Genomic DNA, 27,079 nt, shown 5'->3' with positions numbered 1-27,079 from the left:
CTGCTGCAGGGAAAACTGCAGCATTAGAGGAGGCTTAGGTTGGATCTAAGGAAAAATTTCTTCACTGAAAGAGCTGTCAAGCCCTGGCACAGCTGCCCAGGGCACGGTGGAGGCCCCATCCCTGGAGGGATTTAAAAGCTGTGTAGATGTGGCACTTGGGGACACGGGTCAGTGCTGGGCTTGGCAGTGCTGGGGGAATGGTTGGACTTGATGATCTCTGAGGGCTTTTCCAACCTAAACAATTCTCTGAGACTGTACAGGAACATTTCTGCTGTTCTGGTCTTGGCCAAGAGACACATATGTGAGTCTGTAGAGTTCCCATTCTGCAGCAAACAGCAGCTCAGGGGAAACTGAGGCACAGTCTGGGGTCTGTATGGAGGGGACTGGAGCTATTGCAAGAAGATAAAGACAAAGACATTAGTACCTGGTAGGAAGATTAAGGGTCCAAATCCACAGACAACAAATCTTCAGCAATTCTGCATTTCTCAGTACAAGGTGTATCTTGTTGATTTCCACAAGTGCTGATTCTCAAATCCTTGTTTCGCTTAATTTCTACAGAGGAATACAATAACAACCAAACTGATGTGATGCTTGGTACCCAGAGAGGAGAATTTTGTTCCAAATTCAACATCCGTGCATAAAGACTTGTCATTCACTTATATGTTTGAAAAATTAAAGGTAATAACAGCAACACAGTAAATATTTATATTGTTGTTTGTTGTTTGTCTTTACAACCATTTCTGGCGTAGGGCTTGTGCCACTCTCATACCTGTTCACAATATCATTGCATGAGTGACTTGGGTACTTACTTGTGCTCAGCAGTTATGCAATATCCTCTGTTGGCAATGGGACTAGGCTGGGAATCAGGAGACAGACTTCCATCTGTTAGCAAAAGGTTGTGGGACTGTAGAAAGTTTGCTTTTTTTTTTTTTTCCTCCTCTCTTTCCTTTCTTTCTCTCCCACACTTTGCCTTTTTCATTAGTTCAAGCTAAAAGTCCTTGGGAGGAAAAGCCTTTTTTGCACCAGATGTTTTCATGCGTGTAACACATTGGGAAACTTTTTTTAATTCAAGACCAGACAGGCTATTGCAAAGGAGATAATAACAAGACTACAGCAAATACTGCTGTTCTTATATCTATATGACCACATCACCTTTGAAATGGGAACACTTGTCTGTATATGTTATGAGAATACATTTTTCCTTCCTTATTTATCTGTAATAGCTCCACTAAAATACAAACATAAGATCTTAAAAGTATCTCCCTCAAAATTAATAGGCAGTCTGACAGAGATCAAACTTGTTTTCTGCAAAGAGATTAATAATCTTAAGGCATCTGAGATTTTGCCATGCCTGTCTTGTCTCTGTTCCCCTTGCTCAAAGAGAAAGGCTGGACCTCTCCTGAATGTTGTCTACCACCCACAGGCCTGGCTCAAGACCCATCTATAAATTTCATTTGCCTTTTGAAGAGGAGAAATTTTCCTTGACGAAGGTGATTATCAGGTATTAAAGGCTAATCTCATAATAAATTTTTGAATTAGTAAGCTTACTTCTTAACTAGTCGAAAGCAAATCCCTCTTGCTCATACCTTGCTACGCCGGCATCGCCTGCTATCGTATCGCTGCTATTTAATCGTTTGTCAGGGAATAAAAAATTCCCAAGCAGAGATATCCACCCACTGAAGTGAGCCAGGGTGGCCAGGTTACTCACCAGAGTGTGGGTTTTTTCAGATTATTTTTTTATTATTTATTTAATCCCAAAGGGCCTTTATTTTTTGTCAGTTTGCACAATAAAGTTCTTTTTTATGAGGGTGACTTTGCTCATGTGTTGTTGGCGCACTTAATTAAACTCCAAAATGCTTAATTCTTTCTGGGGCCCTGATTCTGTTCTATACAAACAGTGCCCTCAATGACATAAAGTCAGTGTAATTTGACACAAATTTCAAAGACTGCCCCAAAGAATTTGTTTCTGTGTTGGGCAAAGGAGAGGGGAGAGAAAGAGTTGAATTCTGGCTTTGGAATTGCCCCCATTTTGAAGGTGAGGACCATCTGAAACGCTTGGACCCACTTCTGATACCGCTGCAGCCTGGAAGCGTGGCTTGGTGCAGGTCCAGCTGTACCCAAAAGCAGGAATAAATTATGCATGTGAGGGGCTGCAACAGCCTTTGCATTAAATATTGATCTGCTGGTCCTCTGCCACGCTCCGAGCCCGAGCATCTCCAGATCCACCTGTCTGTGCCGCGGTGACGGCCGCTCCCCCAGGAGGGGCTTCAACGTGGCACACAAAGCCCCTCGTCTAAAATAGGTGGATCTAGAGCAAATTTCCTGAGCCTAATTTATTCCACACCCTTGCTAGCATAACAAGTGTTCCCGAGCCTCTGTGGATGTGTATTCGAGAGGGAGCTGTCTGTCTACATTTGATTTTACATTTCCTTCAGCTGGTTCAGAGATCCATAAGCGAAATCTGGCACCCGGGGACATCCAAGAGGATTGTGAATTCATAAACAATAAATGGATTACAATCAGACGTACCTTCACGTTTTAATCTCTGGCAGATAGGGTTTGGAGAAGTGCTTTTGGATTGCAAGCAGGCTCTGTGTAATCGATTTATTCACCTATGTGTGTATTTTACTTGACCATTTCTCTGCAGAAGGACTGTGTGGGGGTGAGGAAACAAAAAGCCTCCTCAAAGGGTGTCCACCTACTCTCTCTCATTCTGGTCTGGCAGGCAGAGCCACCTTTCAGCCAACTGGAGCACCTGGAGCACATGCAACACCCTTTTCAAAGGAGGCACTTGGGTACATCATCCAAAGAGACTGAGGAAAAACCTCTTTCTAATCCTACCTCAGCACTTCTCAACCTCAGCCTCCTGCATTGGGGCCACATTGTGCAAATTCACTATAGCTTAAGAGGCAGATCATGCCATTGCAAGCCTTCCTTCCCACATCTTTACCCCAACCTCTGACATAAAATGGCCATTTTTTCACCTGAAGGAATTTTTGGAGCCACAAACCACCTCTGATCTCTGTGGGTACTTCTGTCCCAAGAGGTGGGGAAACCTCACTCCGTTTGTCCTCCAGCACAACCCAGGTTTCAGGCACCAAAAAAAATATCCTTTCTGAGCTCTCCCTCCCATCCTGCAGCAGTTCTCCTACCTCCAGATGTTGGTCCTCAAGGTACATCAGGAGAATGGAGGCAGATGTCTTCTCCAGCCCACTTGCTTGCCTCATCCACTTGTCAGTGTGCTCGTTGCAAAGGTGCTGATGTTCATTTGAGACACCGAAACTGTAAGGCTGAATCAGACCTGTGAAGTGTACAAATAACTGTGAGTGTTAAGTAATTTCTCTTACAAGAAATAACTGCAAGCAGTTTTGCCAGTGTTCCTGCATTACATCCAAATTTCTGAGTTGTAGTGAGCTGTCAAAAACATTTCCAATTATTTTCTTACTAGATGTTCCAAACATATTCAAAGAATCTGAGTAGCCTGACCTTGTAAGAAAGGTTGGAAGGGGGAGAGTCAGGAGTGAGATCTAATAGCTCACTTTAGTTAAACATTTCCAGCTAAATCACATACTGAAGTTTTTCCACACCTGAAAACATAGAATCTTACTGAAAATTACTTAGTAAAGGTTTAGCGTGGTGTGTCCATTGACCTGGTAATCCAACCAGAAGAAAAACTCTTACAGGCTCAGCTTTTACTATTATATTTCCTTTTTTTTTTTTTTTTGTTCCTAGTTGCAACAAAGACAAGAAGGCACAAGAAGTTTGGAGAACACATGCAATAAAAATGTAGGAGTATCATCCCCTCTTCTTATTTTCACAGAGATTTGGGTTTAGCTTTTGGGAGGTGATGCAGTTCAGCTGACATTTTCACACAACCAGTACATCCTTTCCTATCTGCTGCACTGAGCTGAGTTCAAAATAGCTGAATAGCAATAACTAGCAGGCCAGTTGTGGATCTGACATTCAGAATTAAGCAGATGGCAAGCACAAAAATACAGTCTGGGTTAAATACTGACCACATTTGCCAGAAGCACAGACATAGAAACCTCAGCCACATCCAGATCATAGGCAGAGCACATACAGATCTACCAAAACAGTAAGAGCAGGATTCAGTATAAATCATTCCGTGCTAATAGTACATGGACATCTGACAGTATTTTTCTTTTTATGCAATTTTTTTTTTTTTCTTCTTCTTCAAAAGGATGGAATTTCACTCTGTGCTGGACACTTTGGCCAAGAGCTTTTTTCCCAAATGGATGCAATCCCCTTTCTGATGTGAGTGCCTAACACCAGTCTCCTACCACTCCATCCAGACACGCTGCCCCCGCGGCGCTGACGGGTAGGAGGTGATATTTAAAGCCATGCCAATGGAACACAACAGGGGATAGGCAGAGCACAGGCAACAGAAGGAGGATTTTGCAAAAGCTCACTAGGTCACGTTAAACTCCTTCTCTGGCCACATCCAGTGTCCAGCCCGTATGTCTGAAGATCTCTGCTGTAAAGCCTTTGTTATTTATTTGGAAATTTACTGTGGCTGTGGTTTAACTCTGTGTTTTGGAGCTGTTCTTTAATTGATATAGTGCACTTCACCCTTCATAAACAACAATCAAAGGGGCAGGAAGGCAGGTGATCAATACCAGTAGATGACCTGGTCTCTGCAGGAATGTTACTTATACATCAAAATTTGCACTGGAGAAGAGACAGCAAGTGCATAAGGGCTGTATTTATGAGGTTAAGAGAGTCCTACCTTTGGCTAAGCATCAGTAAAAGCCTCATGGACGAACTTCTTTGTTTCTGGCAGAAATAAATATTTATTATTGCACTGGGAAAAGAGTATTCTCGCAAAGCCTAACTATTTTAATAAAAAATTTAATATGTTTATTTCTTCCAGACAGGAGATAAAAAGTTGTCAGAAAAATAATGGTTTAAATTACAGTGAGAAGTTTCCTTGCCTAATCTTTCTCTTTCTTCTTTCCCTAAAATCTACGTGGCAGGTTCAGAATTTTATTTTTAGGAAGAAATGTCAAGGAAACACTTTATGGTAAGTGGCTGCTCACTATTAATTCTTTTGTTATTAAACGTGGGAACATTAATTACCATTAATCATTTTGGCTCCAATATAGATTTCCTGCAATAAATTCTTTAAACACATATACAAACCCTATAATCTAATCAAGCAATTTTCTTCTACCTACTTGGAAGGGAGAAAACCAGCAAGATTGTTATTGTTCTTTCTATTTTTTTAATTCCGAGCAGGAGGAGGAGAAACTGATAATGGGACCTCTATAAGAAGAGAGAAAAAACCCAGTAAGTATTCCTACAGACAGTGCATGTGTTACTTAATCAGTAATCATGCTTTATAAGAGGTAAAGCACCTTAAGAAAATGTAAAGAAATTCAGTGAGAAAGAGATTCATGCAGCTCTAAGTCACCAAGGAAATATATTGCTCTGCAAAAGCAGAGATAATAATAAAACTTTGATTTTCCTCAAGAAAAAAAAAAAAAGAAAAAAAGGAAAGAAAATCTAAAATAGCTCTGCAGCGATTAACACAGTGCTTGCTAGTGTAGCTCTGATACAGCCCAAATTTCCAGTGCTGACAACGAAAGTTCACATTTAGCGACATAAACATAAGTTAATTGAAATAAAGAAGAAACGTAAAGTTACAAATTCTGGCTGCTGTGGACAAGGCAGCTGTGGGAGCTTCTGCTCTGTTATTTGTCATGGGTTAACACCGAGCTGCTGAACTCTTTTTAGACGTGCCATCACCACATTCCCTGATTTTTCCTATTGGCAGGTGCATTCCTTAAACCGCAGCGGGTAATTCTGCAGAATAAGGTTGTCATTCCTCCTCAGATGCCCTAATTTGAATAAACATGATGAATGAATACACTGTATTTCTCAGAACAAACAAACTGCAAGCTCCATCTTAAGCACGGAAGCCACCGTGTGACTGATTAAGTATGTGTGATGCTTGCCAAATCTGCACAGATCAACACAGGATTTAAATCTCACTTTCACTTTTGGACTTATAATTATTCTCAGAATGAAGCTTCCATAATGAACAGTTAAAACCATTTATCTCAAATATTGATTTACAACCGGAGGCCTTACATTAATACGTGTCTCAGCCACTTTGGGCCTTTACCACTAATCAAGGTCTGTGCAGGCAGAGGAGAAAAACTCTGTGAGGATTCCCTTCACTGAGATGTGATCCCTGGACTGCACTACAAAGTCCAGAGTTATTCATCCAAAATCCAGCAGCTAAACAATGCAGTCACATTCTAGCAGCTCCTTAAGTCCTCTCCTCTCACTTCATGTTAAATTCTTTAGTCCATCCTTGCACAACTTTAACAAACAGGTTTTAATCTCTCCACTCATGCCTTTTTCCACTTTTCCACCCCAGACAGCTCCCACTGTTTCTGTCTCTGACCTTCAGCAATTCTGCAGCATCTGATCTCCTACAACTCTGGTGTCCTTTCAGTCTTCTTTCAAGGAATTCTAGAAACACAGCTGTTTAACACAAAATTCAGTCTCCTAAGAAAAGACAGTCAAACATTGCTTTTTTTTTCTTTTTTTTTTCCTCTTCCAGAAACTCACTGAACAGACACCACACTTCACAGCTGGGTCAATCCCTATATAAATATATACTATTTCTCTTCCTAAATCTAAACGTTCTCTTTACAGGCTACAAACCACTTCTTCCAGCAGGCAGCTCAAGAGTACTTTTAAGCAACTTGCAGCACAGGCAGCTGCTGAGATGCTCCAGAAGTTCTAGACCATGTATGTGCAATGATGCACAGATGGACTCAGTTCACACACTGTCCTTGATTATATCCTCTAAAGAGCCTGAAATAATGAGACATGAGGCTGTCACACATTAATTTCTTACTGATGGAAATATATTCAAGAGGAATAGTTATTCCAGCATTTCAGTAGTTCCCATAGATGCACATGAACTTTATGGAGTACACCAACACAGATGCAGAGTCCAATCCTTTTGGATGTTGGAATAGTTTGCCCAGGGCAGTAGTGAAGTCCCCATCCCTGGAGGGGTTTAAAAGATGTGTAAATGTGACATTTGGGGACATGGGTTCATGGTGGCTTTGGCAGTGCTGGGGGGGCAGTTGGACTCGATGATCTTAGAGGGTTTTTCCAGCCTTAGTGATTCTATGATCTGCAAAAGCGTTGCTGGAAGAACCTGACTTCCCATCTGCTCGGGAGATAAATCACACCAAGGTCCCTCCAGGAACGCGCTACATCATCAACCTAAACAAGCAGCAGTATGAAAACCTTCCTTTTCATCCCTTCCATCCACAGCAGAACCGAGGGGAACCTGTTTCTCCCTGAGGAGTCCCCGTGTTTCAAACAAGCACAGGCACAACGACACGAACACACGGTGCTACCTCACATCCATTATTTGATAACATTTTAGCACCCAACTACCCGGCATCCCACGGTTTTCCCTCCTCCCAGGATGTCACAGAGTTATTGACATTGACAGAACCAGGTTAGCAGAGACTGAAGGAACACTACGAATTCCTGCCCCTAGCACGAGGGACTGGGTAATTGCTTTTTCCCTTTTTCCTGATGCAAATGTTCTTAAGCTCTGTGCTACAACAGGTTGCAATCCAGATTATTCCAAACCACGCTAAAAATATGTTTTGCATTTTGCACCCTGACCAGGTCGCCTGGAACCCCTCTCAAAATGACTCAGCAAAGAGGTAAATTCTGAGAGATAATTTTCTCGAGCTGCATAAAACCCAGAAATTTTAGAAAATACTACCTGAGATCACATAACATACCCATGTGATAAGAAAGAAATAAAATTCAAATTTTGAAAACAACGAGGAGTTTTCTCGATTTATGCCAGAACTAGTGAGAGCTACCCTTATTTCAATATTAGTCAAACACATCCTGAAAAAAAAAAACCAAACACTATAATAATTTCTAGTACTGCATTTTTAGTATTTTTTAGGTATGCAGATATGTTTCACCAGCTTACGGTCACTTTTGCAGAAAAAAAAAATAAAAAAGGACATAAAAGAGAAAAATCTAAACATTTTCAGCCTCTACTCTAGAAGAGACAAAAATGCCTGTGACTTAGAGAACCTGTCACCAGTTATAAGCATAAATACCACAGTTTTATATCTTCGGGAATAACTTCAAATACGCAGAACAGCCCCCTGGTTTTAATCTTATTTTTTCCCTTAATAATTGACCTACATAAGCAACCAAATCCTTGGTACGTTTTAGTGGCATAATTTAAATTTCTCTTACGTGTATTGTAGAGCTGTCACTGAAGTCCCCAACCAATCATTACAGAAGACTGAGGACTGGAGTGATGCTTTAGTTGCTGCAGTATTTAGGGGGAGGGAAAAAAAAGAAAAAAAAGAAGGAAGGAGCAAAAAAGCCCTCTAGAAATGAACAACCTGGTGGAGGTTTCAATCCATTAGCAGCATTGAGCTTGCCAGTTCTTTACTGCAGCATTTGACAAGGCTCTGAGCCAGAGATTAAGGCACGTCTCCTGAGGAAGGAAAAGAACAGGAGCTTCCACACTTCATTAAGGATATGTTTTATTTGCAAACTGCCAACCCACAGAGTGGCACTGACTTTTGGGTCATGGAAAAGGTTGCAGTTGTGCACTTGAACCGTGCCAAGCTGAGTTGGATAATACTCCTAAAAAAGCAAATCAAAGAAAAATGATAAGAAAAATAGGGAAATCCATGATTGCTAACCACCTAAAATAGGACTTGAAGTGTAACTTGTGCTCCAGTCAGGATTTTCCTCCTCAAAAATTGTACTAAAGCAGGACAAGTGCCCAAAACAACAGGGAGCAGTTAACTACAAAATGCATATTCATGCTGGTTTTGTTTTTGTGTTTTGGTATTTTTTATAATTTAAACATACATTTTCAGATTTATTTTACGTTGATTGCTTTAAAAAAATATTAATATCCCTATAGAGTCAAGCCTTATCACTATTTGATCCTATGCCAATGACTGTACTAGCATTCCAGGACTGTATACATTTTTTTTTTTGCTAAGCTATTGTTGCTTTTTCCTGGCTTGTTTTTCAAAACCCAAATAGAAATACATAGTTTATATAGTTTAAAGCATAAATCATGAATCACTCATCATAAAGGGCCAATTCTTGGAGTCTTTAGTTGTTATTTGCACTGGCAATTTCCCAATCATTTTCACATGGAGTAGCATTTGAGTAAAGACATGGATGCCAGTAAAGGTAAAATGTTTCTCTTCCAGGAAAAAGAGCTTTAACAATAATAATCTGTGTTAAGTTACAGATTCTCTTTACACTGACATCAACAGGATAGTTTGCAATGAAAGGTGTTCAGTGGTTAAAGGTAAGAAAAAAAATGATGCCCAGGGGACCATTACTGGGAAACTTGCCTAAGAATAGGTAAATTATGCTGGTGGAATAGACATGACCTATTTTCTTGGATTTGAATAATGCCAATAATGATCATCAATCAAACTTTGAGTTTTTCAGCCTGTGCACCCACCTGGTACCATTGCAACCACGATTACATCTATTGCAAAGCTGGCAGAGATGAAGGTGCAGCTTCACCAAGCTCCAAACTTATGGCTCTATATCATCTTCAATACCTAAAGAAAACTGAAGCTGTGACTTTTTATTTCAATCTGCAGCTGAAAGAAGATCATTTCTGGACAAAAAAAATGCTTCTGCTGTGTGTCTTTTTCTTCAATACCTATGAAAATCCAAATCTGATAACCTATTGCTGCACAGAAAAGCAAGAATTTTTAAAGTTCCACAAGCTCAGTCACCTCAGTAGTATTTCTCTCTCTCTTTTTTCCTTTTTAAATGCATGCAGATTTCATGGTATTCAGTTTTATTTCACATGTCCACACACAGCTGAGTAGTAGTTCTCCCTTGATGAACTTCCTGATCTTCTCCATTTCACCACCTTTAATTAGAATTTCAGCTAAGACTGGTACTTTTTCTATAACCCAAAATGACAAGATGGCATGGGAACGATAACTGGCAGCAAAAGTAGCCCCCTGGCTCTGACTGGGCAATGACTTTGGGAAGAATCTTTAATGAGATCAATGGAAGATTTGTTTTTGCCTCTCTTCTCTGTTAGAGCCATGCAGAGAAGGGAAAGTAAACAGCTGTAAAGATACTGGTCTCTTTTGTCTTCTCCTTACAGGAAAATCAAATTTCTGACCTTTGAAGGAACAGTTAAATTATTTGTAAAGCTGAGATGAATAAAATCATCATCCAAAACAGTGTTCATCCAGAGGAGAAGCATGGCATCTCCCTTAGTCTTAGGAGTTGAGAGAGAACCAGTGATTGGGAAAAATGTCAAAAGCTTACAAGAGAGAACTTTTGAACTGTTGGCCAGCTTTGCTTTGCTCCTATAAATTTTCTTCACTTGCCATGTTCTTTTTGCAAGGAAAAAGAAAGAACAACTAACAACAAAAAAACCCAAACCTATAAACATTAGTTAGCTTTGTGGTGAGGTGCTTGTCTGCCAACCTGAGGTCAGAAGCAGAGCTGGGATCCCAAGAGCGAGGCTTTGTATTACAGTATTGTATTTTTGATGCGGTAGTTGAGAGTCAATTACTGTTTCCATTATAAACCCTGTTTTCCAAGGGTTTATACCTCAACCATTCTCATTTCCATCATGCTGAACTTGGCATACGAGTACTATGGGTACATGATTTTTAAATAGAATAAATGAGGTTGGCCCATTTTTAGACACAGAGTAGTCAGAAACTGTCAGTTGGTTTTGATTTTTATTCTTTGTATTTCACAAACTAAACTACAGTTTCACTTTTAAAACTAGATTGCTTCAGAGAATTAGTCTCTGTGGTTGGGTCTGATACCTCTCAGCACTTCTAAGAAAAACTTAATTGCATTTTTTTTAAAATACAAAAGCCTGTTGACAAAATTCTCCCTTCAAGAGCTGATTTTCTTTGTGTGATTTCAGCTGCTAAGGCTCATGTCCCAACAGAGACTGGTGCATATAAAGCCACTTACAGCCCAAAGGTGGATTTTATCCGAGTACCTTACCTCATTTTGGAAAACTGGGGGCAGTGCATCAACTCAGAGCTCAACATCTCCAGTCATAACCTTTCCGGTGACTTCAGAAAGCTTTGGACCTGAGAGACCTGGAGGAATTGTCTCACTCTTTTCCCCACTGATGATTCAAGGTTGACTGTGCAACATGGGGCAGAGTGAGGGCTGTGTCACGGTCCAGGTGAACCCCCGAACAGAGTGTGCCCTTGATAAAGACCGAAATCCAGATGGCCACTGGCTGCTGGATCCGTCCATCTGGGCTGCATGTCACCCCCTAATTGCACACAGCAGATGCTAATTGCTTAAAAGCTACTTCGGCTTAGAAAACTCCCTTCGCCAAGGCCACAGCGAATATTTTTCTTTGACTTCAATTTCCGTGCATTCCTTCCACCTGAATTTCCTGCATTTTTTTCTATTAATTGAAGATAGCTGGGATCACAGGGCAGTGACACAAAAATTGCACAATTTGGCTTTCCCACTGCTAGACTGACTCACATTCAGTTCATCCCTGTAAACGCCTGTTTCTGGAGAAAAGGTTTGCCTCCTCTGAAGTACAAAGAACTCAATTTTTACTACAAAGGTTTCTGGTATTTTTCCCCAGCAGAACTGCTCTAAAATCTAAAAGCGAAGCAGAGCCTGTTCCCTATGAACCAGCTCCCTACTTTTTAAGGTGACCAATAACACCCTTAAGTTCTAAAATACAATCCCACTGGCACCTTAAATTTTTTTTACAGATCATTCTTAGAGTACACCAGTAAGATATGCAAGCTGGATCGTACTAATTTTCTTCTTTGGGAAAATGAATCACAGCAGAGCTGTGACTCACCCAGAATCGCACAGAGGATCAGGGTCAGGAGGAGAACAAACATCCCAATTCCCACTGCCATGGGTTGCTTTCCCAACACAGAAACTGAGCAGAAAGCTATTAGGTTCTAATCCAAACTTGTGATGGTGATTGCTTTCAACAAGCTTTAGGACAAAACCTATTTATTGTGGAAGAAGAGATACATGAATCCAGCCTAACATGTAATATCACCCAACTTTACCACCTCTCCTCACACCCCTCATCACAGCAAAATGAGGTACCAAAGCAGCAGACAGAACACCAGTCTTCATCACTGCTGAAGTTTGCATCATGTTGTCAGGCTGATGCAATTTTTCTCACATGTAATGGACAGGGCCTATTTCAGGGGTGAAATGCAGAGTTTTGGGTTGCCACCTTCCCTTTCACCATCTATCTCCCATCACCACAGGCTGTATGTGCTGAGTGTGCACGCTCCGATCATGTTTTTGTGAACACTGACAAGAACAACTTTCTTGAAAGCTATCAAAGGCATCCTCATTATCCTTTATGGGCTGTGTAGAAAATGTCTCCACTATTAGACATTTAACTGGAGTGCAGCAGAATGGTTTTGCTGGCCCCCTCCAGTTCTTTGGGTAAAAGCTCTGTTCATAATCAGTTTCTGCTTTTTTTAATGACCCTCAAGAGGTCCCTTCTGGTACACTTCAGTTCCCTTTCTAGTGTCCCATTGATTTTACAGACTTTAGGAACTTGCTCTTAACCTTCTGCTTTTTCCCTGGATCACTGCTGAATGATTAGGCATTACACAGCCTTTTGTTACCCAGTACACTGAGAGTGATATCTGGAGAATTAAAACACCAGTTATAATAACATTTGCTGGGGAAAGAGACTGCTCTTCTCTCAGGGCTGTTGACCCTATTTATGTGCATGCATTTCTAAGAGGACAAGAGTGACTTCAGACTCATCAGAAAAAAAATACAGGACAATCTGCTTGAGTATGAGATTGAAATGCAGTTTAGTCTGTGCTTGTACAGTGGATTTTAGTAGCAGAAGTGGAAGTATTTAGTGTTGGGAAGGATGGGCCAGAGCCTGAAATATGGTGGGCAGTGTGTAAGAATAAAAAGTAGAGATTAAAGAAAAGGATTTTAAAGGATTTTCCAACTAAAGTGTTTCCAGTTATCTGATTTGATTCACATGGAGCCACAGCACTGCCAAAAAATGTTCGTTGGGGATTTTTTTGAAGTCAGAGAAGTTTGAGAATTACTTCTTAAGACATGCCAGGTAAATTCAAAGAGAGAGATGCTTGGTGCAAGGACGTCCTCCTAACCACAGAATAGCAGTGCCACAGGCTGTGATTAAATGTGCTGTTCCTCCCAGGGACTCTGATCCTTCTCAGATGCTCATTCCACCAGAATCTTGCTACAGGAATCATAGAATCACAGAATGGTTTGGGTTGGAAGGGACTTTAAAATCATCTAGTTCCAACACCCCCACCACAGGCAGGGACTTTCCTACACGGTTTTTAGGACTTTTTCTTTCGCTATGTCCTCTGCAAGAATCACATCAAACTTTTTGAAGGTAGATTAGTTACTTGAGAAAGATGAAGGACAGAGTTCTGATATCATCCTGCAAAGCACCCCCCACACACAGATTTTCCCAGGAGGGTGAAGTTCAGGAAACTCCATTTGCATCAACAGGTTTGAACCAGCGTGTGGAGACGATTGCAGCCCAATTACCGCCCGCCCTCGGCTCCTGCTGCCTCACTGAAAGATGCTGGGAGGAGGAGAGGGGGAAAAAAACCCCCAAGCTTAAAACCAGAAAAAGAAATCGCATCGTTGTTGTGGTTGTTGAGATGCCAGCTGAAAAGGAATCATTATAGAGAGGCTGATACTTTCAGGGGGAGAAAGAGGACTCACCCGAATGATCCCAGTTAAGGGCCTTAACAGAGAGACGGCTTAACAGCTCTTTGGAACTGGTGAGTCTCCCTGCTTGGCTGAGTTTGAATTGTGTGCTACTGCAGTAACATCTCACAAATAGGGATACCCCTCCTTTGAAAAACTGGTTGCTCCCAAAATAGCAGCACAATTTAGCAATATTTTGTGTCGAGACAATTACATTGTAGTATTATTGTAGTCTTAGTACCTCATTAAAACAAAAAAATGTTAAATCCTTGTTTTGTTGAACACAAGAGATGAATAGTAAATATTGATTTAGAATGAATGCAAACATTTCCCTAGGAGTGGATAATTACAGCCTTTCTATGCAAAACACTTATATTTGAAGAAGCACTTCACTTACTTTGCCATGTGGTATACATTCTTTAGTACATTTTAAATTATACGTTGTCCTGGACAGTGTCTGCTCTATAATTTCTTGTGTCTCTACACCAGAGTCAGTATGTAATTTTAAACTGCAAACTTTCTGCCAACGAGAAGGGGAGAACAAGCTTAACTCTTTCCCTTAGCTGGGCTCAGAAATCAATTCAGACTGCACACAGAGTCATAGGGCCCGTGAGCTCAGTGCTCGAGCAGCAAGGAACGAGTTCGGTGTGGCTGGAATTCCACAAAGATGCTGCTCCCAGCACTCCTCGTTTTCACACGGCATTTTCTGATTACGTCCGAGGCTCCATGTGCTCTCGTTTCCTGCCAGATCTCAAGGAGTCCAAAAAGTTTGAACAAAAACCTCGACTTCCAGAGAATTCACGAATGAACTGAACGTGTGAAAAAGAGTGCCGAGGTTGAGAGCGTTCGAGCACGTATCTGAAACAAATAATTTATGCTACTTATTCTGGCATTCAGATGGGCAGTTCATTTGCAGGTTGACGTGGGGTGCTTGGCTTTTTCCAAAGAGGGGCAGGCATCCATATGGTCCTTCATCAAAGGAGGGGACAGAATGTATGCTCTACACCCTACAGCCCCAGTCAGCCATCTTAAACTGTGTAGGTTTATTAGGTTGCAAAACTGTGATATAAATTCATACACAGCCTAATTAGGTGAATGTGAAGACAATATGCCCCTGCAGAAACTTGAGAGATTAACACAAATTACTTGTGAGTTTTGTTATCTTATATAACCACAAGCACCCTTACTGCATATGTTTTATGGGCCAAGTTTTCCAAACCTGGGACCTTGCACCTAAATTACTTTATTTTCATAAATATTCACATCCTCATCTCCTCATCCCCAAAACAGAGAGAAGCCTAAATGGATATTTAAACTCATCCTAGTTTAAGCAGCATTTAAGGATGCACTTACAGCCCCTTGACACATCATGCAAGGAGAGGTTTATATGTGTTGCTGGATAGAGAAACCTTGGGCCCCAAAGAAGATTAGTGACTGTGGTTAATTCGTTGCAGTAATGAGCAGTGCAATGGTACTCAAAGGAAGAGCAAACAGGAGCTGAATGTGATTCCAGACATTGACCACAAATTGCATTGACTAACCCAGCACACTGAATAAAACCCCAGCGCTGGTAGGAGGCTGTTACATGTGTCATATACTCTGAATATCCTCAACTTTTTTTGTAAAACATGTAAAACAATCTGTAGCTACAAGACAAGCTGTGCTTGGGAAGATTTTCTTCGCTGAAAGGACGGTAAAGCATTGGAAGAGGCTGCCCAGGGAGGTTTGGAGTCCCCATCCCTGGAGGTGTCCAAGGAAGGCCTGGACGTGGCACTCAGTGCTCTGGGCTGGGGGACAAGGGGGGTATTGGGCACAGGTTGGGCTCGATGATCTTGAAGGGCTTTTCCAACCTTAATGATTCTGTATTCTATGATTCTACAAGTCTTACACCCACACCCACACACTGGCACACTCATGTTTGCTCACAAAGCAGATTCCTGCTGGTTTTTTAGCCTGGGAATCCACTGAGTATTTATTACTGTACATTAGAGATAAGCATAGGTTTAAGGAAAACTTGTGTTAGGGCAGAGGCAGAGGGCAGGGAAAGAAACTAGATAAATTTAAATAAAATAGATTTTATAATTTCAAAATAATTTCCTGGACAGGGAGAATGAAAAAGAAAGAAAAAAAGAAGTGCATCAAAATACAGCAAGTTCTAACCAAAACACTAAAAGATTGCTGGGAGAAGCAATGAAATGCTGATGCCCCCTATTTTCTCCAAGATCCTTCTCATGAGCCCCACACTTCACCCACCACCAAATCCTTTCCACACCGAGGTTTTATCCAGCAGCTGATCATATGGAGATACATTTCCCTAACGTGTGCTTCCTGAGACACAGCTTTGTACTTCCAGAGAAGCTTAGCAGAGCATTAAGGCAAGAGACTTCAATCCTGTGGGCAAAGTTATGTGTCTACAAGGAAAATATTCAACCTCCCCACTTGGCACCTCCCCCTGTGCTATTTGGAGGCAGCCACATCTCTACAGCAGCACCCAGGATAGTCCTGCTCAGAGCAACTGAAGAAACCTTCCTCTGGAATTTACTTGCTTTAAAATTAGCTCTTCCCCTTGCCCCCTATTCCAAGGATTTGCATAACCATAGGGGAAAAGACGACACGAGATAAAAATAAATGTGGCCACTGCGGATCCAAAATCAAGGGGAAAGTGTCAGGGCAGTGTTTTGCTTTGGGTTTTAGTGGAGACAAAATAACTGAAACTACTAGGAAAGATAACGTATGACTAAGAAAATTCCCTGAGCAATCAGAGGATGTGTTTTCAGCTTTTTTACATTCTAGTTTTATTTTCTCACAGCAACAAAATAGGATGAGATTGGAGTCCCATGACCAAGCTGGCACAATCCACGCACCCTACCTGGATAATCACGGGCTGTAAATCATCATTTTATAAGAATTTAACTTTTCAGCTTCCAACATAATCAAACGTAGTGGTGAGGGGGCCACTAATCATGACAAAAAATATACTTCAGCTTCTTTCTTGAAGTGCCAACTCCAATAAGTTCTCCGAGTGAAATTAAATGCATGCTCCTATTCCAAACCACAGTTTCCCCCTGGGATGGCCTGATCTCAAGTGGGGGCTGAAAGGCCAGTTGTACCACAGCCCAGGGTTACACCCATTTTTGCAGTTTTTTTTAACTACTGCATGTAGTATAAATTGTATTCCAGCCCACTCAGTGACTGTGCTTTCCAGCATTGGTAATAAAAAAAGATGTCTTCATAGTTTCCACATTCCAGAGCTAACGAGTGGGCCAGTCCATATCTTCCCTCGGTTTCTCACAGTTTTGTGTTTGTTTGCTTTAAAGGCTTCTCTGAGAACTTAGGGGCAGAAAAGAGAGAAAGACCTGGTGTGTGGCGTAAGTGACGGTTGGCGCCGAGTCTGAGAACAGCAACAAAGAGTCATTTTAAAGTAGAAATTAAAGTGGAAAAGACCTATTAGTCCGTGTGCTCCATCTCCCTGCCAGTGTGAGGCTACTCCATGGAGTGATGCTTTCTCGCAGGCTCAGCGCTGAGCCCCCTGTTCCTGCCACCAACACGCTCCCGACCCGAAATCGCGACATTTCAGCGCAAAACGCAGCCCTTGATGCCCCAACAGTGCAAATCCTCGAGGAGAGCGTTTCACTTCCTGAAGGCCTCCCAGAGACCCAACATCTCCTCTCCACATGCTGTGGGGATGCCAGGAGGACCCTGCCCAGACCGGTCCTCCAGCAAAAGAGCCGGCTGCCAGCCACTGCCCTGCCACCACACTGGCCAAAGCAAACATCACACCATGCAAACTTATAACAAAAAGTGGAGCAGAGGCCAAACACAATGCCCTCCTGGTGGGAGGAAGTGTGGAGACAAGATTTTTTCCTTTTCGTTTTTTCCTTCTTTTTTTTTTTTTTCATCCCCTTCTTCTTGGAAAGGAGGAGAAATGTTTCTTGGCTCCTCACTGTGAAATGCAGCCCTGGCAAGGGAGGGGGAGCAAATCCAGGCACTGGCTTCAGCAGATATCGATCTCTGTGTACACTGAAGTGGATTGTGACCTTTGGCAACCTCACCCCCAGCCAGAGACTGAGGTCAGGGAAGACTGTCTGAGATGGAAAGAGTCATTTTAGTCACGTTTTAATCTTATAGTCCCTCAAAGGGTATGAAATCCTGGAGAACGTACACGTTCTGCAACACAAGGCAAGAGCTGCAGTAGGGTGGACAAACTGGAAGGAAGGGGTGGAGTGGGGTCAAGTTTTTCCATCCCAGTTCCCAGATCATCTCCAGAAAGCTGATGGGATAGAAGGGAGTTAGAAAGGGTGAAGTCCTTTGCCTGTGGCATGAGTCAGATGTAGAGGCAGAAGAAAACAGTGGAAGCACAAATGGGCTCACACTATTAAAAAAAAAAAAAAAAGAAAAAAGCGTAATTTTATGCTTTAACAATACTGGCACTCAAGAAAGATGCAGTTCTTAAAGCTGCCATGTGTTTAGAACTCCAGTATTCCCCTCCAGACACATCCATCCTCCATTCACAGGACTGATGGCCAACGCATTCAGGGCTAACTCGGCGCATTCCTGATCCCTGGGACCCGCTCTGCATGTGCAGAAGAACTTCTCACAATGCAGGCAGTTGATCTGCACACACTGCAGGCTTTGTCCAGGACTTCTCCATGTCAGGCATCCAAACTGGAGCTGCTGAAGTCCGGAAACAGCCCAGACAAATAGCCAAACACTATTTCTCTGTATGCAGAATATTTCTAAGCAGAATAAGGGCACTCGGATTATCCTGCCTGTGTAGAGGAACAACCTTTAAAGTCCATGATGGGATTTTAAGCACTCACCACACAAGCCAGGTAGGGAACAAGCCTCTGTATGAAATGATAATCATGGGTAGGAGAAGCAAATCTGAATTTCCTAGCTCAGAGAAGGCTCCCAGGGCTGATGGAGGCCGTACTTACCATACGAAAGTGTTAACAAGCAGTGAAAGAACTGAAGCGCATCTAATTAAAAATGCATACCAAGGCATAAAGACAGAGTATAAGAGTAAACAAATGGCAGAGACCAGATTTGTTTGCAATAAATGAAGAGGAAAACACCACACAATGCAAACTCATCCAGCACAGAGGATATGGAGGGAGGCGAGCAGGGAAAGGCATCGCTCCACAAAAAACCTCCCAGAGCAAAGTACAAGGCAAGGGAAAAGCACGGGGCATGCCCGAACATGGACAAGCAGGACAAAGGAGGTGCTGACACATGGCCCTTGGTAGGAACATTTGCCATTTCTAAACAGGTACCACACTGCAATCTGGTTAGACCAAAAGATGCTGCCAAGAAGAGCTCCAGCTCGGCATACAAACAGGCCATCACGGGACACACAGCAAAACAAAGCCTCCTTGAAAACAATACCTTTTACTATTTCAGCTTTAAAATATCCAGAGATAGGCAGAAAGACACTGAGCTGGGGTGAGAAGTTGGGGTTGTCCTGAAAGAGCCACCTCTGTTTTACAGGTTGAGTGCATGAAGCTCATGGCTATTAACGTAAGTAACACTGCCTGATCTGCATTGGGTTTTCAGAAATGAAAAGATCATCGAATCCTAGAATGGTTTGGTTTGGAAGGGACCTTAAATCTCATCTATTCCAATCCCCTGCCTTGGGCAGGGACACCTTCCATGAGACCGTGTTGCTCCATGCCCCTCTGTTCTAACAGAGCCTTGAACACTTCAGGGATGGGGCATCCACAGCTTCTCTGGGCAACCTGTGCCAGGGCCTCACTACCCTTGCAGGGAAGATGTACAGTGAGAAGAGCTCTTACATCCAGGAAATACTGACACCCTCCACTGCTGACATTTTCATCGTTCCTGACTCTGAACAATGCTGGAAAATAAAGTCCAGCTGCTCTGCCAAGACTTGCGTATGTCACACCTTAACCACAAGGAAACCACGGGCTCTCCAGAGCCGGCAGGAACTCAGGGCCATTGACAGCAGATTGTCCTGTCTTCCCTTACCCCAGTCACGAGGTCACCTTCCTTTCTTCAATAATTATCTTTTTTTAGGTCCTGCAGCACTGAACAATGGTGATCACACCATTTCCCAGAAGCGGCGTTTGCTCGATTACTGCGGAGCACTGTCATCTGTTTGTTTGCTCAACACACGATAGGCCACTGCCTTCATCCCCTTGGGATTCCCAGCCAAGCGCGGTTCCCATCCAAATGGGGATAAAAGTTCAATTTTATTTCACGGTTTCGTCTCCCTTACAACAAATCTTTCCTGACAGCGTTTTCTGACTGCTAAACCGTTCCGTTTTGAGCGATTGATCTAAAACATCTGTCTTGCAGATTAAAAGCAACGTCGAAGGGATACTGCGACGCTCCTCCGAAGGTGGGGAAGATTTTGAACACCAAACCAGTGAGCAACAGGAGGAAACTTTTAGGCAAACACGTGCCCTGCACCGTGTGGATTTTGCGGAGTGCGTCTCTCCCCGGAAAGTTTTGCCAACTGCCACATAATACAGGAAGTCGTGCTTCAAAATATTTAAGGTTGCATTTCTCACCATTTCCTTCTTATCTTTCATAAGACTCACATTTTAAAATGTCAGCTTACATATGGGAATGTTTAATCTCAAGGATGCTGATCCGTCGGGAAACTTTTTTAATCTTCTCCAAAAGTTTTTGCTTTCTTTTTTTTCCCCCCTCTGCTTCTCTCCTCTCTTAATCGTTTGCTCCTGTTTGGGTCATACCTGGTTTCTTAGCTGATATTGCCCACCAGCCTCAAACTGTTCTTCTCTTAAAGCAGAGGGGACTTTTATACACCTTTGGTAATGCAGTGGAGGAGGGGAATATTACATTCCCCTGACACTTTAGATTTCCAAGAAATACAATAAGATGATAAAACAGCAAATTTCATTCAAAACAAATTTAAACTGTGAAAGTTTGTGTGTAATGGAGGCACAGTGTTAGTTCTGCAACAGGTCTGAATACCAATGCCAATGTTTGGCATTAGATTTTTGTTTCAATTCCATTACTTCCACTTTGCCAGGTTACTGTATTTATTTTTAGTGTATATGTTCCTTACTGGCAATTTAAATACATCTAATGTTAAGCACACACCAGTTTTTCAATACCTTTCTGTAATTTGGCTGTATAATTAGCTTTCCAAAATATGATTTATTTTAGCTAAGTTTTGGCAAGGAAGCAGGGGGTATAGGGGGTTCTTCAGTGCAAGCACAAATTTACTACTGGCAACACTGCTATGAATGGCATGGAGAGCAGCATCAGAAATCCATCTTATTCACAGAAAGGCCAAATCTACTGGGGATTAAATGTAGCCTTTCTCCACCCTCCCCTTCCCCATCTCCCTTGGCTACCCTCCAACATTTACCAGCTCAGGGATGGAACTGGGACTTATTCCTTGATTCAGAAAAAGGAGCTATTAGAAAGCAACATCAGTTCTGAGTGTGCTGGACTGTGTCCAGGCAAAATTTGTTCATTTCTTAATAACAACATCGCATCCTTCTAGGTCATTAATAAATAAAGGGTTTGGAGGGGCGATAAAAGGATTTTTCTTTTTCCTTTACTAAATGAAACTATTACTATAAAGGCCCTACATAATTCACAGTAACCTGTGGTATCATAATAAACTGTGTTCTTTGGCCTCCAGCTCATACAGTGCTTAAGAATATGTTTAACGGTGAGAGTGAATGTGACCCTCATTTAAAAAAATAGAGATATTTCCCTGCCTTTCAGGAGGAACATATGTGCCAATATCTAGACATTTGGGCATCTGTGCACTTTGACTCCTGGAAACAACTACAGTGAGGTCAGTGGCAACCAAACACATCAGTTTCTGCATATTGTAGAAGATATTTTATGCAAAGCTTTCTTCAGAAAGGTCCTAATCACATCAGGAACAGACTGTGTACGTCTTCCCCTTTCCCAAAACCAGAAGACCAAAAAGCAAAGGACAGAGCAGCCATCTCTAACAAGTGTTTTAGGCTTTCTGCTTCAGGACCTGTCTGTGTGGGTGTGAGCAGTCCTGGATACCACAAAAGAGCAAGCATCACACAAAAAAAAAAGATCAGCAATTCCAAAAGCTATGGTGAAATAAATTATATTTACTGTAAAGAAACTAAAAGATTATATAATGGAGTAGATATATATGTATATATCTCCATATAGGCTGGGCATCAACAGACAACCATTCCAACTACCAATGCTGTGTTAAGGGCTGTCTCTAGAACAGATCCTTTTGGAGCAGATTTTTTTCTGGGAATATTTTTCTATTTCTTATGACAGTGTTTATGTCATAGTGTGTGATGGACCAAAATGTTTTGGAAATCTTTTTGGGACTGCAAACAACAGTAAGAATATGCATCTAAACCCCACTGCCATTCCTATTCCAATCTGGGCCTTAATCATAGAATCAGAATAGGTTGAAAAGGAATGGAAGGGACTTTTAAAGGCCACCTAGTCCAAATCCCCTCTAATGAGCAGGGACATCTTCCACTAGACCAAGTTGCTAAAAGCCTCATCCAACCTTCCTGGGGACAGGGCAGCCACCACTTCCCAGGACATCTTTCTTCAGTGTTTTACCATACTCATTATAAAAATTCTTCCTTATTTCTAATCTAAATCAACCCTCTTTCAGTTTATTCCTTGTCCTATCACAACAGGCCCTGCTAAAAATTTTGCTCCCATTTTTCTTACAGGGAAAGTCCGTGGTTTTCCCTCTGTTTCCTCCTGTGATGGAGCACTAACAAATGCAACCCTGTACCTTTTGGATTAATAATCTACACGCAAGAATGCAGCCTTGATCCTTCAAAAAAAAATAAAAAAAGCCATCCCATTCATAGTTTTAAGATATAACATGACCCTGGTGAATCCTGCCCTGCATGCAGCTCTTCAGACCCTTCAGAAAGAGGTGAGGTTTCACAGTGCCAACATGGCTGAGGAATGGGGTCAGCTGCAGCCTCTCCCAGCCTCACCTTTCCTGTGTGATAAACAGGATGTTTCTCACTGATGTCTCATGTCTTTCCCCCAGTCAGACTGAGAAATGGGGACACTGCACATCCTCTTACACCACTCAGCTACGAAACTGGTGTGGGGCTTTGAATAATTAACAGGAACGACCAGCCTCGGCTGCTTACAGGAGTCATCAAGAGAGATTAGCTGGAAGCAAGTACTGATGCTCTTAAACTTCTTATGTCTACAGCTGGCCTTGTTTTTTTCCCCGTTTCATTTAGCACCAAATCCTCCAGGTGCTTACAGGGCAGAGCTGATACAGAGCTGTAATGGGGGCTCATCCCATCACCACCACAGAACCCAATCCCACTCAGGAGCTACCCCACAGCAGGTCTGCCCCCCACGCTGGCATAACTACCCCACCTCGATTTAATCAAGCTCAAATTATCTCAATTTTCGTCGTTGTGCCATAAAAAAAGGCATATGAGCTGCAGTCCATCATGTTAAATCATTTTAGCACCTCCTTTACCCTACATGGACTTGCAATGCTGAAAGCACATTTGTATTTTTCTCCTGCTACTTTGGATTTATACAAAGAATGCCCCAATTTCCATTTATTTGTGACAGAATATCGCCTGTCTTCTTGTTTTATCTCTTCAGCTTAAGAAAAATAACACAGGACATGATCACCACTAACAAGATGGCACATTCTATATAACTTTTCCTGCTGTGTTGTTTTATTTACCAGCTTTCAAATCCCTAACCTTCGCCTCTCCAACTTCCTTTTAAATGAAAGGATCCTCTTGTCTCTGTGAAGTTCCCATCATTTACACTGGTTTGCATGTTAAAGTTTTAGCATCCATTTAGTCAGTGACGGTTATTCTGCTTAATGACTCCTATACCCCTGTTAATACTCTTTTATCTGGCTCTAATATTTTAAGATCTTGTCTAATATTAATGCTAAATGCTAATATTAAAGATTTGCTACTAATATTTTAAGCCCTGGCTGGTAGTGTAATAATGTTTGGGGAGGTGCTTCATTGTATTGGAAGGACCTCTGGGTAAATTTTAATGTCCTTTATGACTATTGCATAGAAATCTAAGCAAAATAAATGGAATATGGGGACAGATTTTAGCAATTTATTTATGGTGTGTCCTGCCAGCAATGAGCTCAGAATCAGGTTGAAAATGTATATGTGTGTGGGCATGTGAGTGTGTGTCTCTGCATTTCTCCAATAAACCAGAGAGAAAAATAGCCCCAGTGTCAGGCAGAGGTGGGGCACATGTGCAGCCTCCCCTCCATCCAGTTACAGTCAGTGCTGCCACTCCAGGGGATGCTACAGGGACAGGGAAGGAGGTGGCTGCTATCCCACAGGAATCCCAGCCCTGTGTTACAATTCCTCCAGTATTTTTGATCAGTTTTTGGTATATACCTACAAACTGCCACGTTTATCTCATGGCAATAGAACATCCTATAGGGGGCTAGGAACAAAAAATTAAAAAAAAATTAAATTAAACTCCTCCTATTTCAATGTCAGCCTATTAACATGAACCTCTACCACGTGCAAAGGGAGAACAGAATCCACTCCTCCGCTGAAGAACAAGCTCCTCCACTAAAAATAAAATACAGTGCAGCATTTATTTCACCATGGTTTAAGAGTTAATGAAAGATTTGCACCTGTACAGCTGTTGCAGGTTGAAACTATCTTGTGGAGCGAATGTGTTTTCTGGTTGAGACAGTTGTAAATGCCTTGAGTAAAAACACTGAGGACTGCTAATGGATAGGTTTATTTTAAAGCATGCCATCTGCTATCAATCATAGAGAAGTATAGGAAGCAAGTTTGGCTGTGCTCCCTCCTTGTGAGCCTGATAAAGATAGGGCTGTGGTACTCTGGAACATTTAGTACTCAAGAGAATAAAACATCAAACCTACTCAGCAGCTCCACTAACAATAATAAAAATGCCTCTGCCTAAAGGTGACATTCTGAATTTACGATTATTTGTGTCTATAAAGTGTATTCTTTGGCTCCTGACTCATTCTGACTGTCTCACTACAAGAACAATACATTAAGCCTGCCTGAAGTAAATGGAAATCCTATCCTTTTATTAAAGCAGCAGCCAGTACCTGAGATGTTCTAATGCCCTGTAGGACCCAAAGAAGGTTTTCTACTCTGAGTGTTAATTCTTTTGGTAGGATTAAAGTCAACTGCAGAGAAAATGCTTATTTTTTGCACTCAGAACTAAACCCTTCTCCAGGTAAATGTAGTTTTAAAAAGAAGAAGAATGAAAACAAGAAAACCCAAGGCAGACTCTGAATATGCAAATGATCGTCAAGCAAAGGCTACAGAAACTGCAATTCACCCCAATAGCTCATATTTTATGCTACTTAGGATTTGAGACAGGAAAAGCTTACTCAGTAAGAATCTGCCCAGGAAAACCATGCACAAAATTCCCGAAAGGTGTGTGCCAATCTTCCTTCCTAGCGGTGAATTCCACATCTGTTGAGATTCTCCACAAGTGAATCCAGGGATTTTTTTTTTTACATATAATTTTTTTCTCCTTTTCTTTTTTTCCCCCCTGCACTGAATTTTCCTCAGAAAAAGGCAGTTGGAAGATGCAGAGCTACTTCCCCAAGACACACAAGCATTTGGTTGACTTCAGAGGTATGAATCATTCCCTTGGCTAACACCACATCCCTCTTTTCTCGTTTGCCCTCTGGTACCCCACTGATCAGGGGCTCTTGAGCCTGCTTGCTTAAAAAATAATTAAATATATAACACTTCCTGGCACATTCACCAGCTATAAAAAACACTTAGCAATGAAACACGCCGGATCCGATAACATTAGGCTCCTATCTCCTATCTGCAGCTTAACAAAATTCCCTTGCAAGCCTGCTGCTGATGGAAAGCATTGCTGTGGAAGCTTGGGGAAAACCCACCTGGTGATCAAGCTCATGAGCCTAATTAAAGTTAATAGAGAAATTAAAAGTGAGCAAAAAATTAGAACGGCAGCATGGAAAAAAATAAAAGAGTAAGCACTAGGAAGAGAAGGAAGATAAAATGCAATGGGAAAAGTGAGTTTCCCTTTGAAGTCTATTCTGGAAATTGATGGTGTTTCTTTCGATGCCCCACACACCCTGAATTCTTTACACAGTGGGCCAAAAGTCCAAGCAGAAAAACAGAAAGCAGAGAATTAGGCTTAGGAAGTTCACAATACTAAATTAAGGCTGGGTTTGTGCCTTATTCACCATTTTGGTCTTCAGGAGTTTCACTGTCTCCAAAATTCGCGGTAAAATGACCACTTGTTTCAAAGTATAATTTTAATCCCCTTATCTAGGGACCCAAAGAATGGAAAAATAAGTTTCTAAGCAAGGATCAAAACTATTGGATTTCAAAATTAATTTCAAAACTTGAAATTAATAAGATGAAAGATTATAAATAAAATTAGGAGACTATAGAGATTGAAGAAAACCACAAAGATAGAGAAGGTTGTTCTAAGGCAGATGGAACAGCCCTGAGCAGGTTGGGAGAAGTCTGCAGAAACACAGAAATACTGGAATCAATGCAGGAATGTAGGAAAGCATAGCTCGAGTAACAGGAAAAACTGGAAAACAAGCAGTTATCAAGACTTCCATGCTCAGCAACACCTGAGAAATAACTCCCTGGAGGTACTTCTCACCTCTAGGTGAAAATTTCCAAATAACTCCCTTTCAGGAGCAACACCCCCACTCATAAGGAGGGAAACATCAATGGCCATCTCTCATTACTGAGCTCTGTACCAAAACCAGTCACTCAGATGCTTCAAGAAGAAGGACAGTAAGTCACATAAGGGCACATCATAACACTGAGGTCTCAGACCAGTCGCGACCATAACAACCTCCAGCAGAAAGAGTTCAGCGAAACTCCAGTTATCAAAAAATGATAATTGCATTGAATCTTTCACAAAGACACAGCTGTTTCTCAAAAAATGTCATTGCCAGGATGTCATTTGAAGTCTGGGGTGAGGGATTCGGATAGCCAGAGGGAAGAGAGAGAAGTCAATCCAGACTCACCCATCAGTGATGATTGCGTGTCCAGGGATGGTGGGAGGTCCAGTTCAAATCCCAACTCTGAAGTCATTTCCAACATTGCAGACAGCATCCATCAGGAAAGATGTGCTGCACAGCCTTTCTCCACAACATTTTGTAGAAAAAAAAAAAAAATTGTAATTCCCAAGGTTTTCTCTTCTCTCTCCTGAGAAATGGAAACAAATTAAAAGGCTTGAAAAGTTTTCATGGCACGGATTCCTAGTTCGTGGCCAGCCCTGAACACCGCACTGCCCAGAGGTTCAAAGGCATGCTGCTCCTACCAGAGCTCACATTGTGAACTCCCCATCTTTTGCA

At 41.8% G+C, this 27,079-nt stretch overlaps 1 long non-coding RNA gene across 1 annotated transcript; it reads right to left on the bottom strand.

Moving 5' to 3' along the window:
* Positions 1 to 424: 424 nt before the first annotated feature.
* LOC127481218 (uncharacterized) lies at positions 425 to 26,923 on the bottom strand. The gene is made up of 3 exons (XR_007908152.1): positions 26,750 to 26,923; positions 3,153 to 3,301; positions 425 to 552 (listed from the first exon to the last, which is right to left on the bottom strand). It is a non-coding gene; the product is annotated as an uncharacterized LOC127481218 (long non-coding RNA).
* Positions 26,924 to 27,079: the final 156 nt, after the last annotated feature.

The sequence above is a fragment of the Manacus candei genome, unplaced genomic scaffold, assembly GCF_025592945.1.
Source record: "Manacus candei isolate 608988 ecotype Guabito, Panama unplaced genomic scaffold, ASM2559294v1 h1tg000077l, whole genome shotgun sequence".
Taxonomy (NCBI): domain Eukaryota; kingdom Metazoa; phylum Chordata; class Aves; order Passeriformes; family Pipridae; genus Manacus; species Manacus candei.
The sequence above is the reverse complement of the archived record's forward strand: the minus strand, read 5'-3'. Positions and strand labels throughout refer to the sequence as shown.